The 16,065-nt window shown below is 38.8% G+C and overlaps 1 long non-coding RNA gene and 1 other non-coding gene across 2 annotated transcripts in view; both read left to right on the top strand.

Annotated features, from left to right (window-relative positions):
* The window catches only part of LOC109489640, an 18,350-nt gene extending 6,046 nt beyond the window's left edge, over nucleotides 1-12,304 (top strand). The window contains exons 2-3 of the long non-coding RNA XR_002142687.1: nucleotides 5,719-5,777; nucleotides 12,252-12,304. This is a non-coding gene — a long non-coding RNA (uncharacterized LOC109489640). The remainder of the gene's footprint in view (nucleotides 1-5,718; nucleotides 5,778-12,251) is intronic.
* On the top strand, nucleotides 5,782-5,888 carry LOC117795867. The gene has a single exon (XR_004620015.1). It is a non-coding gene; the product is annotated as a U6 spliceosomal RNA (small nuclear RNA).
* Nucleotides 12,305-16,065: the final 3,761 nt, after the last annotated feature.

Here is a 16,065-nt window from a genome sequence, read left to right on the forward strand (position 1 = left end):
AAAAAAAAAAAATCCAATAATTGTGTGGAACCACAAAAGACTTTGAATAGTCAAAGCAATCATGAAAGTAAGAAAAAACTGGAGGCATCACACTTCCTCATTTCAAACAATATTATGAAACTGTATGCTTTGAAACACTATGGTACTGGCATAAAAAGAGACACAGACCACCAATGGAACAGAATGGAGAGCTCAGAAATAAATCTTCTTTTTTTTTTTTTTAAAGATTTTATTTATTTATGCGACAGAGATAGACACAGCCAGCAAGAGAGGGAACACAAGCAGGGGGAGTGGGAGAGGAAGAAGCAGGCTCACAGCGGAGGAGCCTGATACGGGGCTCGATCCCATAACGCCAGGATCACGCCCTGAGCCGAAGGCAGACGCTTAACCGCCGTGCCACCCAGGCGCCCCCAGAAATAAATCTTCTTATATATGGCCAACAAATATATGAGACGGAGCCAAGTACAAAGATTGGTGTCTTATGGTCTCTTCCATACACGGCATAGGAAAAACTGGATAATCACATGCAAAAAAAATGAAATTGAACTCCTGCATTATACCACCCTAATTTGAAATGGATTAAAGATTTACATGTAAGACCTAAAATTGCAAAACTTGTAGAAGAAAAGAAGGAAAAAACTTCTCGATGTTAGTATTGGCGATGACTTTTCGAATATGACACCAAAAGCAAAGGCAACTAAAGCCAAAATAAATAAATGAGACTACATTAACCTAAAAAGCAAAAGAAACAACCAACAAAATGAAAAAAAAAAAACTTATGAATGGGAGGAATTTTGAAAATCATATACCTGGTAAGGGTTTAATATCCAAAATATATAAGGAACTTACACATTTCAAAAGCAAATAAAAGGAATCTGATTTAAAAATACTGGAGGAGGGGTGCCTGGGTTGCTCAGTCTGTTAAGCATCTGCCTTCAGCTCAGGTCATGATCCCAGGGGTCTTGGAATCAAGCCCAAGTTGGGCTCCCTGCTCAGCAGGGAGTCTGCTTGTCCCTCTCCCTCTGTTCCCCACACCCATATCCCCTGCACGTGCTCTCTCACTCTCTCACACACACTCTCTCTCTAAAATATATAAAATCTTTAAAAGTAAAAATAAAAATGCCAAAGGAACTGAATAGTCTTTTCTCCAATGAGCCCATATAAATTTCCCCCAGATTTGAAAAGATGCTCAATATCACTAATCATCAGAGAAACTCATACAACCCCAAACCACAACGAGATACCACCTCTCACCTGTTAGAATGGCTAGTATCAAAAAGGCAAGAGATAAGTTCTGGCAAGGATTTGGTGGAAGGGGAACCCTTGTGCACCGTTGGCAGGAATGTAAATTTTTACAAATATTATGGAAAAAAAGTGTGGAGATTTCTCCAAAAAATTAAAAACAGAGGGGTGCCTGGGTGGCTCAGTCAGTTAAGCATCTGCCTCCGGCTCAGGTCATGATCCTGGGTTCCTGGGATCGAGCCCCGCAACTGGCTCCTTGCTCAGCAGGGGATCTGCTTCTCCCTTTCCCTCTGCCCCTGCCCCCCTCCCATGCTCTCTCCCTCAAATAAAAAAAAATTAAAAATAGATGATGCAGCTAAGAGTTCTGTGCCCCAATTCTACCAGAAGATAGCATCAGATTCCACTTATTAAGGGCTCAGTCCTACAAGACTGCTCTCTACTTCAGATACCAGTCGCAAGCCCAGGTTGTTACCTGTGCTTCAAACCAACAGGCTACAGATTGGAGGTTCCCACAACCCTCCACCTGGCTTCAATTAACTTGCTAAAGCAGCCCACAAAACTCAGGAAACCCACTAGATTACCAGTTTATTACAAAGGATGTTAAAGGATATAAATCAATAGCCAGATGAAGAAATACATAGGGCGAGGTGCCGAACAAAGTAGTTTTTGTCCTTGCAGAGTTTGGGGCCCAGCATGCTGGCATGTGTAATTTTCTGGCTCCCCAACACAGAAGCTCTCTGAATACCCTTCTTTTGTTTTTTTGTTTTTTTTTTAATGGAGGCTTCATTATATAAGCAAGATTGATTAAATCATTGGCTGTTGGTGATTGATTCAACCCCCAGCCCTTCTACCCTCTCAGAAATCAGAGAGAAGGCCTGAAAGTTCTAACCCTCTATTCATGGTTGGCTCCCCTGGCAACAGCCCCCATCTTTAAGGCATTTCCAAAAGTTATCTCATTAACATAAACTCATCTGTGATTGAAAGGTGCTTGTTATGAATAAGAAGATGCTCATTTCACCATTTCACCGTTATAGCTTTGGAGCATTTTCAGGAACTGATGACGAGAGACTAAATATTACAACAAAAGATGCCTGCCTTGCTCATATCAGCTCAGGAAGTTTCCAGGGTATTGGGAGATGTGAGCTGGGGATAGTGGGTGAAGACCACGTATATATGAGACGTGTATTATGGTCAAGTGACTTGCACATGGATGTTTATAGCAGCTCTATTTATAATTGCCAAACTGGGAAGCAACCTAGATATCCTTCACTAGGTGAGTGAATAAAAAGCTGTGGGAAATCCAGACAAAGGGATACTATTCAGCACTATGAACAAACAACCAACAACAAAAACAACTATCAAGAGATGTAATGTTATGGAAGACACGTAAATGCATATTACTAAGTGAAAGAAGCCAATCTGGAAAGGGTGCAGACCATACGATCCCAAGTATATGACATTCTGGAAAAGGCAAAACTATGGAGACAGTCAAAAAGAGAAGTAGTTGCCAGGAGTTATAGGGGAGAAGGATGAACAGGTGAGGCATAGAGGATTTTTAGGCTCATGCAACTATTCTGTATGATGCCATAATGGTGAATACGGGTCACTGTGCAATTTGTCCAAATCCTCAGAATGTACCACATCAAGAGTGAACCCTAATGTAAACTAGGGACTCTGAGTGATAATGATGCTGCAATGCAGATAGCTCAATTGTAACAAGTATACACTCTGGTGGGAGATGTTGATAATTGGGGGGAAGGGGCTGTGCATGTGGGGGGGGCAGGTAGTGGTTATATGGAAAATCTCTATACTTTGTGCTCTATTTACTATGAAACTAAATTTTCTAAAAAAATAAACTCCAGTAATTTTTTTTAAAAAATTAAGTAAGGTGAAAAAATCAAGAGAAACTTATTGTGATGTTTGTATTATACTGTACAAATGGGTGGGAAGTCCCCCCGCACTGGATAGCAAAGTGTTAGAGGCAGAGATTAATGAGTCAAAGCTAATTAAAGAAGTAATTGCTTCTGGGAATGTACCCTAGGTAGGGAGGTAACTGTTTTCGAGGCTAAAAATATCATGGCTTAATAAAATAAAATTACACAACTGAAAGGTAAGTAGAACAATAAAATGCCAAACATATTAAAATGTACTCTGTTTATTAGAAAAATAAATTGTATTCTGGAGTTCAATAAAAACCTAATTAAGGATTTTGGCTGGGCTTCACTGTTGTTGCAACTATTGTTACTTATTAATTGTTCTCTGGGGTCCAAAGATCTCTACAGCTGAGGGTATCTGAGACCCTAAATTTCCTAGAGCAAGAGTAATTGGATATAGGGTTTTAAGAAATTTTGAAAGTCTCCAAAACACTAATGAAAATTGCACCTTTATTCAAGATGCAGCTGTACAGACTAATTAAAACATTGGGTTCCTTGGCTTTGGGGTAGAATTGTACCTATTCACTGTGGGGAAACTGGCTATCTCAGATATTTGTTATTTGTGTTCTATTAATAAAAAGGAGAAACAAATTAAGTATTCCCTGAACAATGCAGTTTGGCAGTCAAGATTTTTCTAAACATGGGATGCATTCCGAATGGGCATATCCAAGGAAGTATTAGATAGTGGGAATGTCTCCAAAACTCTCTTAAAGCTTCTTGTTTGAATTTTATGTCACCCAGATCCTTCCAGCCACTCGCAGCCCTGTTGGTTTCTTGTATGCTACAGACACTGTCGTGTATTGTTTGCATGAGTGAGATTTCAGTAAGGGATGATTAAATAGTGAGTAATTTAGATTAAGCAAATATTATCAAGACAATTACTCGGCTGTCGTATAAGTGAACTTTTAGTTCTAAATTATTTGGACTGCTTTGTTTGCCTTATTTTACGTCCTCCAACATTTTACCCAATCGAGGTTATCCTTCCTAGTTCTGTGAAGAAGTTTATATAATTTTACCACGTACAGTAATATTTGGTCACTTCCTAACAAATTATTCAGAAGTTCCCATTGATCTTATTTTAGACATAACCTGAATAAAGTAGTTTTGTAATTATGCTTCCCACTTCCTCCAGAGGCTGGGAGCGCTCACCAAACGAGCAAAACAAAACAAAAAAAACAAATGAACAAAAAGCCCTGTCCTTAGCAAAGATCTTAAATGAATTTGCACTCTATCCATGTCTTATGCCTTTATCAGAAGAAGGGCTGAAACAAAAGAAAGCAAAAGAAAACAACAGTTACATTATACTATGGTCAACTGATTCTTATAAAAATCATTTTATAGAGTACAAAGCCCTTTCACGATGCTTCATCTCCCTGTTTGTTTCTCTCTAGGTAGTAGGGACACTTTTATTCTGATCTTGATATTCCCACTGCTCTGAACTTGACCTATCTGTCTGCCATTACTTCATCTGGTCTCTGACTTTTAATCAGAGGTTCATTAACTGATGATTAAGCTGATAAACATTGATTCATCCTCTGTTACTTCATTAAGCTCACCTGCCAGTCTCCTGAGATTTATTTTCCACCATCGTGATATTCACCTGTAAAATCTTTGGTCCCTGGCTTCCAAAAGTGCTTTAGTAAGTTTTACACACATTTCATTGTCCTATCTTTTTTTTTTTCACTCATCCAAAAGACCTGATAGAGTTTTTTTTTTCTTTTTCCTTTTCTTTCTTTTTAAATTTTTGCAACAGAACACCAGCAACTTCACACTGAGATCTTTCTTTTTAATTAAATTAAATTTAATTTCCAAAGGGCAGGTGTTTTCCCCACATCCCTTCTTTTCCAGGGGAGGACAAGTTTCGTTTGCAATTCTTTGGTGTAACTTTCTTCAGTGGTTCCATGTCAAGGAAGAAAAATAATTCAGAGCACATATCGCCTCAAAACCTACAGCTCAGTTTTGGGCTCAAAATATGATCTTTTACAGCAGGTGCTAAACTGGAAAAATTCAATTCTCCAATTGACCAGATACTCCCCAATGATAAAGAAACTGGGCCAGCAACTATGAAGTGAAAAAATTGCTACCTGTTTTTTCCCTCCTTGCAGTAATCTTTGCTGTACAGCTCTGTTATTGAAGGGAAGAGCTTCTGTAGATTCCTGTGTGATCCAGCTTTCTTACCTCTTAGTTATAAGCATTTTCTCGTATGTATGTAATATTTATGAAACATGAATGAGATGCTATGGCTAGAGAAAATAAACGTAAACAAGATATCCTAATCTTGGTTAGAAGAATTACCAAGAAGGAAATGGGAGATTGAAATCCCATAGCTATTTGCTTATTTGTTTGTTTTTAAAAGTTTGACTTTAAAAAAAAAAGTCTGACTTTTTTTTCAGCTTTGAGATATAATTGATATAAAACACTTGTAAGTTTAAGGTGTATTATGTGATGATTTGATATGTGTATATGTTGATAAATTTTTACCACCATAAGGTTAGTCAATGTGTTCTTTACCTCATGTTATTACCATTTTGTTGTTTTTAAGGTGAGAAGATTAAAGCTGTATTCTCATAGCCACTTGCCCATGGCTTTTTCAACAAAAGGGTAAGTGCTCACTTCAGCAGCACATATACTAAAATTGGAATGATACAGAGAAGATTAGCATGGCCCCTGTGCAGGGATGACACACAAATTCATGGAACATTCCATATTTTTGAGTGCTGGGTGATGTATGGAATTGTTGAATCACTATATTGTATTCCTGAAACTAATACAACACTGTATGTTAAATATACTGGAATTTAAAATTACACTACATCAAAAACTAATGATGTACTATACAGTGGCTAATTGAACATAATAATAAAAAGTAATAAAAAAATAAAATAATTAAATTAAATTAAAACAAAACAAAACACAAGAGGGTAAAATACAAGGGCAAGGTCACTTCCAGGATCTCGGATAAGATCTACCTTTCTGTAGGTAGAACTATGGAGAAGGATATTCAAAGCATCAGAAAGACATGCATTCTAACAGGTGTGCAAGAAAAATGAATAAAAAGGGATGGGGGTGATGCAAAGGAAGCCTTTTCACAATGCTTCATCTGGAGGCACAGGACTTCAGATGAATGACTGGAGACACAGGAGAAAGAATGAGGAATTAAATTTAATAAATTTATTAAATTCCAAATAAGAAATCCCACCAGACTCTTTCTGTTCATTCTCCACAAAACCACCCTAGATCAGAGCCTAGGATATTATCTTTGGAATAAATGAGACTTCGACTGTTCCAAGTTTCACTAGAAAGAATTCAGTTTCAATTGATTTTATATACTTTGGAAAAAAATAGATGTGGTGAAGCTATGCAAGTTTTAGCAATTGCGTAATAAGTTCCCTAGCCTATTTCAAATTCAATATACAGTATTTCTGGAAAGTATTAAGTATGATAATTATACTGCCCATATATTTCCCTTTAATGTTTGCAATAACCAAAAGAAAAGTAATGCAAGAGAAGAAATATAGATAATAATACTTTTCTTCTTAAGACATATCTCTCCAAGAGAGAGATTCTGGGCACCAGCTATAAATTACTATACCCATTTAAAGTGTTATAAAAATAAAAACTAGTAGGTAGTGAATGGAGATTTGTGCCACAGACTGTACTGCAGAAATAACTACTTTCTCACAATGGGGACATTCTCATTTACACAAAATAATTTCAAGTTATTTTTTTTTCTTTGTTTGACACAGCAATGTTGTCATGACCTTCATCTACACTGTGAGTTTTGGTAATATTTTCATTTATATCTTCTCTCCATGGGGATAAATGGTTCTAACCTTGAAATCTCAGTTCCTATGTGAAAAATAACTTTATAAATACTTCAAACACTTACATTTTCAGCAACAAATGTTCCAGTATGAATACAAAACAGTATTTCTGTCAAACCCAGCAATACATAACTTGAACTCAGAAGACAGGAGTCCCTATACACACACAGTTCACGGTCGATTCTCAGAAATAGTTTACATATTCTTCAGTGGCATTATGATTATATATATTTCTTATTAGGTGGTGCCTGACTTGGGGTTCCTGGAGCTATTTACTGGCAACTGTAAGCATTTGTTGATTCAGCTGTAACCTTTGGTACACTTATAGTCATCAATATTAATTAAATATTTAAAAAGCTATCAATTTTATCCACTTATACATTAATTTCACAAACATTCTTTGAAGAGCTATTATTTGCCAGACACTTTCCTAGGCCCAGGAGATAGAAAGATAAATCACACCTGATATCTTTGCCCTTAAAGGACTCACATTCAAGTAAAAAAAAAATAAATAAAAGCAAAAAATACATTTTATCTCAAAACAACAACTCTGCTGTGACTGTTACTAGCATGTTATTAGGACTATAATGCCTGTGTGTGTGTGTGTATATGTGTGTGTGTTGACACAATGATGTAAGTACATTGTCTTAATTTGGATTACCTTCAAAGCAGACACTAAGCAGGGATTTGGGTTCAAGTAATTTTTTAGAGATTTATTTATTTGAGCGGGGCGGGGGGGAGGGGAGAGACAGAGAGAGGGGAGGGGAGGGGCAGAGAGAGAGGGAGACAAGGAAACTCCCTGCAGAGTGGTTAGCCTGATGCGAGGCTCGACTCCGAGATGATGACCTGAGTTGAATGCTTAGCTGATGCAGGCGCCCCTCAAGGAATTTTTAAGGAGGTCATCACTAGAAGTCCTTGAAGTCAGTGGCCTCTAGGTACGAACTTCAAGATATCCCAGCATCACCTGAAGGGTCTGGTGTAGCACAGATGGCCAGGCTCCACACCCAGAGCTTCTCCATCATTAGTCTGTGATGCAGTACAAGGACTTGCAGTTTCAAATTCCTATTTGGCACTGAGATTGAGGGTGTCCAGACTGCATTTAAAGGACCACTGATGTGGCACATATGAGCAGGGCACAACAGTCATGTGCACATACATTCAAATATTTTTGATGTCCTTGTTCTTACCCAAACGTCACAATTTCCTCATGCTTTCAGCCATTTATTGCATCAATGATTGCACGTGAGTGAGTTTGAGCCCTGCATGAACCTGGAAGGTTTTGCCCCTTCATTAGCTAGTTAGTAACCAGGCGACTACATGCAGGTAGTTAATTAGAAAATATTGGTATCATGCACCCAATTTATCTTATTTTATTTTTTTCTGGGATACCTGTAGCTATCAACTCAATGTCCATGTTGGTTTGAGAGGAGCAGAGTGCAAAGGTTACATTTATTGCACGAAAAGTGTCCTCTTGGATAGTTCATGTGAAATAGCTTTCAGCTGCTTATCTAGATTGGGCTGATCGAGGACTGAAAGCGTGCGTGCACGCATGTATGTGTATTAACGATATGCACATGTATAGCAGGAATAACTATTTTGTGTTCATAAATATTTGATAAAATTCTTCCAAGCACGAAATCGGAATTTTCTCTGCACCAAGCAAAGTGTTTCCATGAGGTTCATGGAGCTGGGATAAAAACAGAAGTCTCGTAAAACAGTTTGGCAGAATAACCACATATATACCTTATTGCCTTTGAATAAAGAACATTTTGTGTAGAAAGCTTTCCACTCCGGTTCTTGCCTGTGACTACACTACAGGTAAAAAAAAAAAGCCATTTATGGAAGGACATTTTTAAAACGAAATGAATGTTTGTACTTATGTGGGGAGCATAGTAACAAAGAAATGTATTTAACTGCAGAATGCTATTTGTTTCCACAGAATACACATGCAATTTTCTATTCTGAGTGCACATTTAAATCCACATAAAAAGGGCATTTTATTATCCAAGGACACTGAGTGGGATAATGTAAACCGACTAAAAAGAGATGAACTCTACCTTCTGCATGTACTCTGGGCCTTTAAAGGCATCAGAATTAGGAGAGCTAACTAGGTGATTTCAGTTCTATGATCTGTTCGTTCTAACATATAATTTTAGATGGTAAGGGGTCTGCGATAACTATACTCTCTTCTCACTGAATATTTAATTATTTCAATAAAATGTACATAGGAACAATATATAATAAAACAACTGAACACGATAGTTAGAGTCTCTTGACTTGAAGCATCAACGTGCTATGTCTCTTAAAGTCCACAGGCTAAGAAGCTAAAGAATAAAATAAAATTTCTCTTATTATTAGCTGCACTTAAACAATGCAGCTTAAATATCTGGCCTGAAAAATAGAATGACAGTCTTCTTCGGGTCANTCTTAAAGTCCACAGGCTAAGAAGCTAAAGAATAAAATAAAATTTCTCTTATTATTAGCTGCACTTAAACAACGCAGCTTAAATATCTGGCCTGAAAAATAGAATGACAGTCTTCTTCGGGTCAACATATACATATACATACTAAATAAAACTTCCCTCTCCGAATCTTATTTTCAAATCGATTTCTTGCTTGTATGACTGAGTCTCTTCCTTTTTGCAGGACTCCTAGTCATTCCAGTACTCTAGTTTTCAGCCATCTGTTGTATTCCGATTCAATCACACACTTCAAACTCCATGGTNCCGAATCTTATTTTCAAATCGATTTCTTGCTTGTATGACTGAGTCTCTTCCTTTTTGCAGGACTCCTAGTCACTCCAGTACTCTGGTTTTCAGCCATCTGAAGCATATATGTTTATGCTTTCAGCCATCTGTTGTATTCCGATTCAGTCACACACTTCAAACTCCATGGCTCCAGGNCAAACTCCATGGTCTTTAAAAGAAGCCTTTGTGATCTGCCATACCTTTTCTGATTTTACCGGGATTCCACGCAGGCCAGGTTCTTAAAAGCCAGGTATATAGAAAACTTCACTGGTCCTTCATGAACTATTGAGACCTACAGCCAGGAAAGGGGAGGAATTGGGGAGGAGGCTTCACAAGTCTTTGGACGCAGATTCATTCAACTAATCACCAAGCTCCCGCTCTGAGTTGCTGTCCAGTCTTCAGTGTGTGTTCGCTTCTTCAGTCCACACAGCAGCGCATTGAGGTTATCTCCTTACGGTATGATCATTAATGTGTTCATGCCTGTTCACACTGCTTCCTCTCCCCAAACACGCTCTTTCCATGTGCCCCACTTCCACAGCGGGCCCTTTGAACCCTAACAAAAGGCAGCTCCAACTTCAAGACCCACTCCCAGTGTCCTTTTCTCTAGGAAACCGTGTCTATTCCACTTCCCAATATGAATCATTCTCTACTGTGCTCAGTGAACACTGTTTATAGATTTAAATCTGTATTACGGCACTTACCACTTTGGTTATAGTTCATAGCATTTGTATCTGCTACTCCACAAAGTCTATAATGGATTGAGGGGAAAATGCCAGAAAATAATGTCTCTTTCTTATTAGCTAACAAGGTATGAAGTGCTTCCACGGACTGCCATCTTCTTTGTAATTCAGTTCTGCTTGGTTCAGCCAATATGTATTGAGTACCCTACTGTTGTCCTAGGAATTGAGATAATCCTCAAGAACTCAAAGATGGATTAATATCGAGCATTGAGGAGTGACAGGTGTATATTCAGGCTGTTTCATACACCAGAAATATGGTGGCGTTTTCCTGAACAAGAGTGTTATATATCCTGACGCAAGAAAGTAGGGTAGACTCTGGACTGGAAGAGGGAGGGTCTTTACCAAGTCTAGGTATCAGAAGGCATAGGGAGGGTAAGGAGTCCCTCCCGGTCGAGTGTGAGAGTCAGCCTGCACCAAAGCGTGTGTANCCTTTGGCCTCTACGAATATACGGAGTTACTGATTTCCTCAATTAAATCCTATGTGAGGGGCGCCTGGGTGGCACAGCGGTTAAGCGTCTGCCTTCGGCTCAGGGCGTGATCCCGGCATTATGGGATCGAGCCCCACATCAGGCTCCTCTGCTATGAGCCTGCTTCTTCCTCTCCCACTCCCCCTGCTTGTGTTCCCTCTCTCGCTGGCTGTCTCTATCTCTGTCGAATAAATAAATAAAATCTTTAAAAAAAAAAAAAAGATCTCACAGCTAAAGATAAACATTACCCAATGATAAATGACTGCCTCATCAGTAAAATTGTAGTCGTCCTAGGCCACTGAAATGCTTTTATCCAGTGGAGAGAAATCATAGTAGGTAGCCAGTTTGCCAGGTTTCAGGAACAATGGCCATCTGGGGCCCACTCAGTCCAGCCTCCATTGGTGGTAAGACCACCTCCATACCTGACAGTGGAGTTCAACGTCTTTCAAGACAGACCTATTCCTTGCTCCATTTTCCAGCGATGTTCCCTCTACATCGGAGTGATTAAGTCTAGCCATCGGGATTGGATAAGCACCCTGCTACTTGGGTAGTACAAAGCCATAGGATAGCAAAAGGCAGAGTAAAAACCATTTAATTTGAATTGGGAAACATTAAGATTAACTGGCAGGGAACTGGGAAGAGGTAGCTGCATAATGTTATTAGTGACTAAGCCAGACTCATAACATTTAAATACTACCAAACATTTGGCCAGTGCTCTTCCAAAATCTTTGTTCAAATACGAACATTTCTCAGTCTTAAAAAAATGCATATCTTATTATGGAACAGTAAAATTCATATGAGTGCCCCTAATCTCTCTTTCTCTTTGACCTCCAGACTAGGCTCAACCTTGCTTCCTTTGTTTCTGAGCCTCCAATCCTCCCATTCCCATTCAGAACCATTCTATCACTGCCACACTATGTCTTTAATTTTTTTAAACTGGAGAGTGGGGCAAAACATTGAAAAAATAGGGGAAGGGAAATAAAATTATCATAGAGCATCAGGGAAAAAGAGAAAGCAATAGAAAGATAAGGTTAGGGCTAGTTAGGGATATTTGGGGCAAAGGTGGGAGGGGAAGTCATGAAGAAAGAGGCACTGGGAAGGAAGGAAGTACACACAAAAAAGAGTGTGATTTTTGAACAAGGGTTACATGTGCTCTTCATTGTGTTTAAGAATTTTTTTTTCAAATTTAGGTTTTAATCACTGGAGTATTTTTTTTTTTTCAACTTAAGCAGCACTTTGAACCTGAACTATGTGGGTCATGGTTTCAGTAGAATTGTAGGTTTGTTTTCTTTCCCCAGATTGAATACCTGGCCTCACTCAGCCACCATGCTACTGTGAATGAGAACTTCAAAGTAATACTGAGGGACTTCCAAAAGGAGTCTCAAAAAAGACTGTTGAAAACTACATCAAAAACTAATGATGTACTGTATGTTGGCTAATTGAACATAATAAAAATAAAAAGACCTAGGCAACCAGTAACATTTTGTTTGTTGAAAAGTGAATTAATGATTGACACGTACAAAGTAGAATTTTTCTACCAGAAACTCATCTGTATTAGTAGAATCCTTGGTAATCCAACACTGAAAACTAATTAAAAGTGTGGTATTACTGACGGCATGTCCAGGGGTCAACGTACATATGGTTGATTTAACAAAATTTATAGATAGTACATATTATGTATTCCTAGAAGAGGTGACTGGAAAGAGAGCTAATACAAGGTATATCCTATTCTACCTATTTTTAAGGCCACCATGTGCACCCAAAACTTAAATAGCTAAATATGCAAAAAATGTTAATATATGTTTATGCTTATGGTCTTTTTTTTTTTTTAAGATTTTTTATTTATTTACNCCCAAAACTTAAATAGCTAAATATGCAAAAAATGTTAATATATGTTTATGCTTATGGTCTTTTTTTTTTTTTTAAGATTTTTTATTTATTTACTTGACAGAGATAGACACAGCCAGCAAGAGAAGGAACACAAGCAGGGGGAGTGGGAGAGGAAGAAGCAGGCTTCCAGCGGAGGAGCCTGATGTGGGGCTCGATCCCAGAATGCCGGGATCACGCCCTGAGCCGAAGGCAGACTCTTAATGACTGAGCCACCCCGGCGCCCCTATGCTTATGGTCTTTGATGGGGTCTCTGGTCTACTGGTTTTTTAAACAATACTTTAATTCATGCTCATTTTGACCTCTAGAGAAATTTACAAGTTATGATGCTAAATTTCTTATTTCATAGTCAGAGATGTGGTTTTGTCTTTGTATCCCCAGTGCATATTATATGCCAGGCACTGCAAATATTTGGGAAGATATTTGGCTTATACGTGAATGAATAAGTGAACAAACACTACGTCATTTTATTTTGCAAAGGAAGTGCATGGGAACACCTGAGTAGATCCATAAGTGGCCCTTCTGCAGATTACAAGTGCTTATTCATGGATTCCCTAAAGAGCAAGCAGTACGTGGCAATGAAAGAAATACTTGTCTGTTTGGTGGTGTTGAAAGATTTTGGACGTTAGCTTGTCCAACGGTATTAGTTCAGATATTATATATCTGATGCTTGAAATGATGTCTGTGATACAACAAACAGAGTTCTCTAAATTGCCTTTGGTGACTCACATGGGGATCCTGGACAATGAGGTACCAGGGACCCGAATGCCCCTGTCCATCTGGCTGGGGGGTGGGGCATATATGAACTGAACACGTCCCAGGACCAATAACTTGCTCTGGCGGAAGGAGCGTCAATATTCTTCGGGCCCAAAGGGCTCCTGAATTTGTCTGGCTTTACTATACAGTTCTTGCAAAAAGCTGGCATCTAAACACAGGCTGCTGATACCCATGTAGTCAGTTTTTTCCTTCACTGACAAATTTGGCTTCACATTTGTTCCATGAGAAGAGAAAGCAACATAGAAGCAGAGTTTCTCCTTTTGCTAGGATGATTTACGCTTGCCATGACCAATAGAATACTCTGGTTCTAGAATCTCTCTCCCCAGCTATATAGGGATATGAAGAATCATTTCCCTCCTCTTTTTGTTAATGCTGGCTTTTTAAAGTTCCCCAATAAAACCTGTTNAAACCTGTCGTCTACACCATACCTTGTGACATAGTGAACTAAGTCCCAGTGTTCCAAGTCCCGTTGCAAGATAGATGGTAACTTTAAACAGATCTTCCTTGTACAACAAAATTATTCATTAGGTGTAAGCATTTCCATTGTATTTTCCACTGAATAGAACAGGTGCAGGGAGGCCTCAGATGGTTACCTTTAAAAATAAAACTCTTTTTGGGAGAAGTTGCTATACTACTCTAAGGGAGTCTTTCAAATCATTATTTTCCTTCATAAGAGAGCAATTCAGCCCACATGAGACATTCAGAAAGTGATATCTAATCACTGTTACCTCGTTGTGTTTCTACAACAACACTACACAATGGGTAGTCCCAACTCAATTAAGTAATTTGGTCAATGCCTCGAAGTTAGAATCTGAACTTGAATCCATCTGACTCTGAGTTTGATCTTTCCAGTCCTTGTTAGCAGAGAACACCTAGGGTTCCGTATTCAGTCGTTACAGAAATAATTATAAGCGGTTGCTGAAGGGTCAGGGAGATTTTCCCCATGAAAGCAAGATTTTCATTCCTCTTTATTGGAGAAGGTAATGCATGTGTGGTAGGTGCTCATGAATATACGTAAAATCATTAAATATAAATGTAAAATTATACATGAAATCTCAAGTATATTCTACCTAAACTCTAGTGGAATTTGCAGTGATTTAAAGACAGTTTTTGTTTTGTTTTATTTTTTCAGATATTGGTCATGGAAGTAATTTGGCACAACAGATAGAATGCTTTCTCTGAAGTCAGAAAGATGGCTTCAAGTTCCTGTCTCAACCCTTTACCAGTTAGGTGAACCCGAGCAAGTGTTTGACCTTTCTGATGCTCATTTTCCTAATAATCTTACTGTCTTCTTGGGACTTATGTTACTTATGCCAGGCTGCACCAGTGTGTACCAAGCTTCATTGTGCACAGACAACACCGAGGGTCTTGTTAAGATGCAAATCCTGATTCAGGAATCTTGGTGGAGGCTCAGACTTTCCGTTTTTTATACACTGTCAGCTGACACTGATGCTGCCAGATTTTGGACCACATTCTGTAGCGAGATAGCCTCATCATCGGCAATACTGACATTTCAGTCCAGATAATTCTATGTTCTGCAGGGTTGTCCTGTGCATTGTAGGATGCTTAGGCACAGTTCCTGACACATAATAGAAATCAGGAGAGTATTTGTTCCTTTCTTTTCACATCTTCTGCTTAGGCTTGGTAGTTGTCAAGAAGTTGAGACTAAAGGTCACCTCTAGGATGATAATATCCTCTAAACCCACAGTCGGCAAACTACCACTCACAGGCCAAATCTAACCTACCACGTAATTTTGCAAATTAAGTTCTGTTGGGACACATCTACGACCATTAGTTTATCCATTTTCTTTGGCTACTTTTGCACTGAAACAGCAGCGTTGAGTCATTCCAGCAAAACCTGTGCAGCCTACAAAAATCTAAAATATTTACTACCTGGTCCTTACCAGAAAACGTTTGCCGGGACCTGTCCTCAATCCCTGAAAACCCTGGAGCTTTAGCTTTTGGGAGCTGTAGAAGCAGAGTGTCATTAGCAGTCTTCTGGGTCTAATTCAGCCGCTGCTGCGTCAAGAACATTTCCTTGGTGTTGGTCCCAAAGAGAGGGGCTCGATTCTTTCCATGTTTCAATGAGCCATTGGTATCTACAACACAGGCACTAGGCAGCCTCTTCAGAAACAGTGGAAATAAGAATAAATCTCAGGTGCCAGAGAGCCCCGGAGAGGTTTCCCTTTAAAAAAAAAATAAAAAATCTTTTTTCCAAGCACAGACAATTTACCTTCCTAATTATGATTGACAAGAGTCATTCACAGGAGAAAAATGGATCTCCCCTAGCTGCCAACTTTACTTAACCTAGTATGTTTGTGCTGGTGACTGTGATTTGCATTTGTGCAAGGTCTCACAGGAGCCAGACCGCTTTTAAAAACAAACTTGGAGGATTTTGATGGACAGCACATAGGCAGGGATTTTTCTGAGTAAAGATGAACAGTGTTT

This window comes from Ailuropoda melanoleuca, chromosome 13, assembly GCF_002007445.2.
Source record: "Ailuropoda melanoleuca isolate Jingjing chromosome 13, ASM200744v2, whole genome shotgun sequence".
Lineage (NCBI taxonomy): Eukaryota > Metazoa > Chordata > Mammalia > Carnivora > Ursidae > Ailuropoda > Ailuropoda melanoleuca.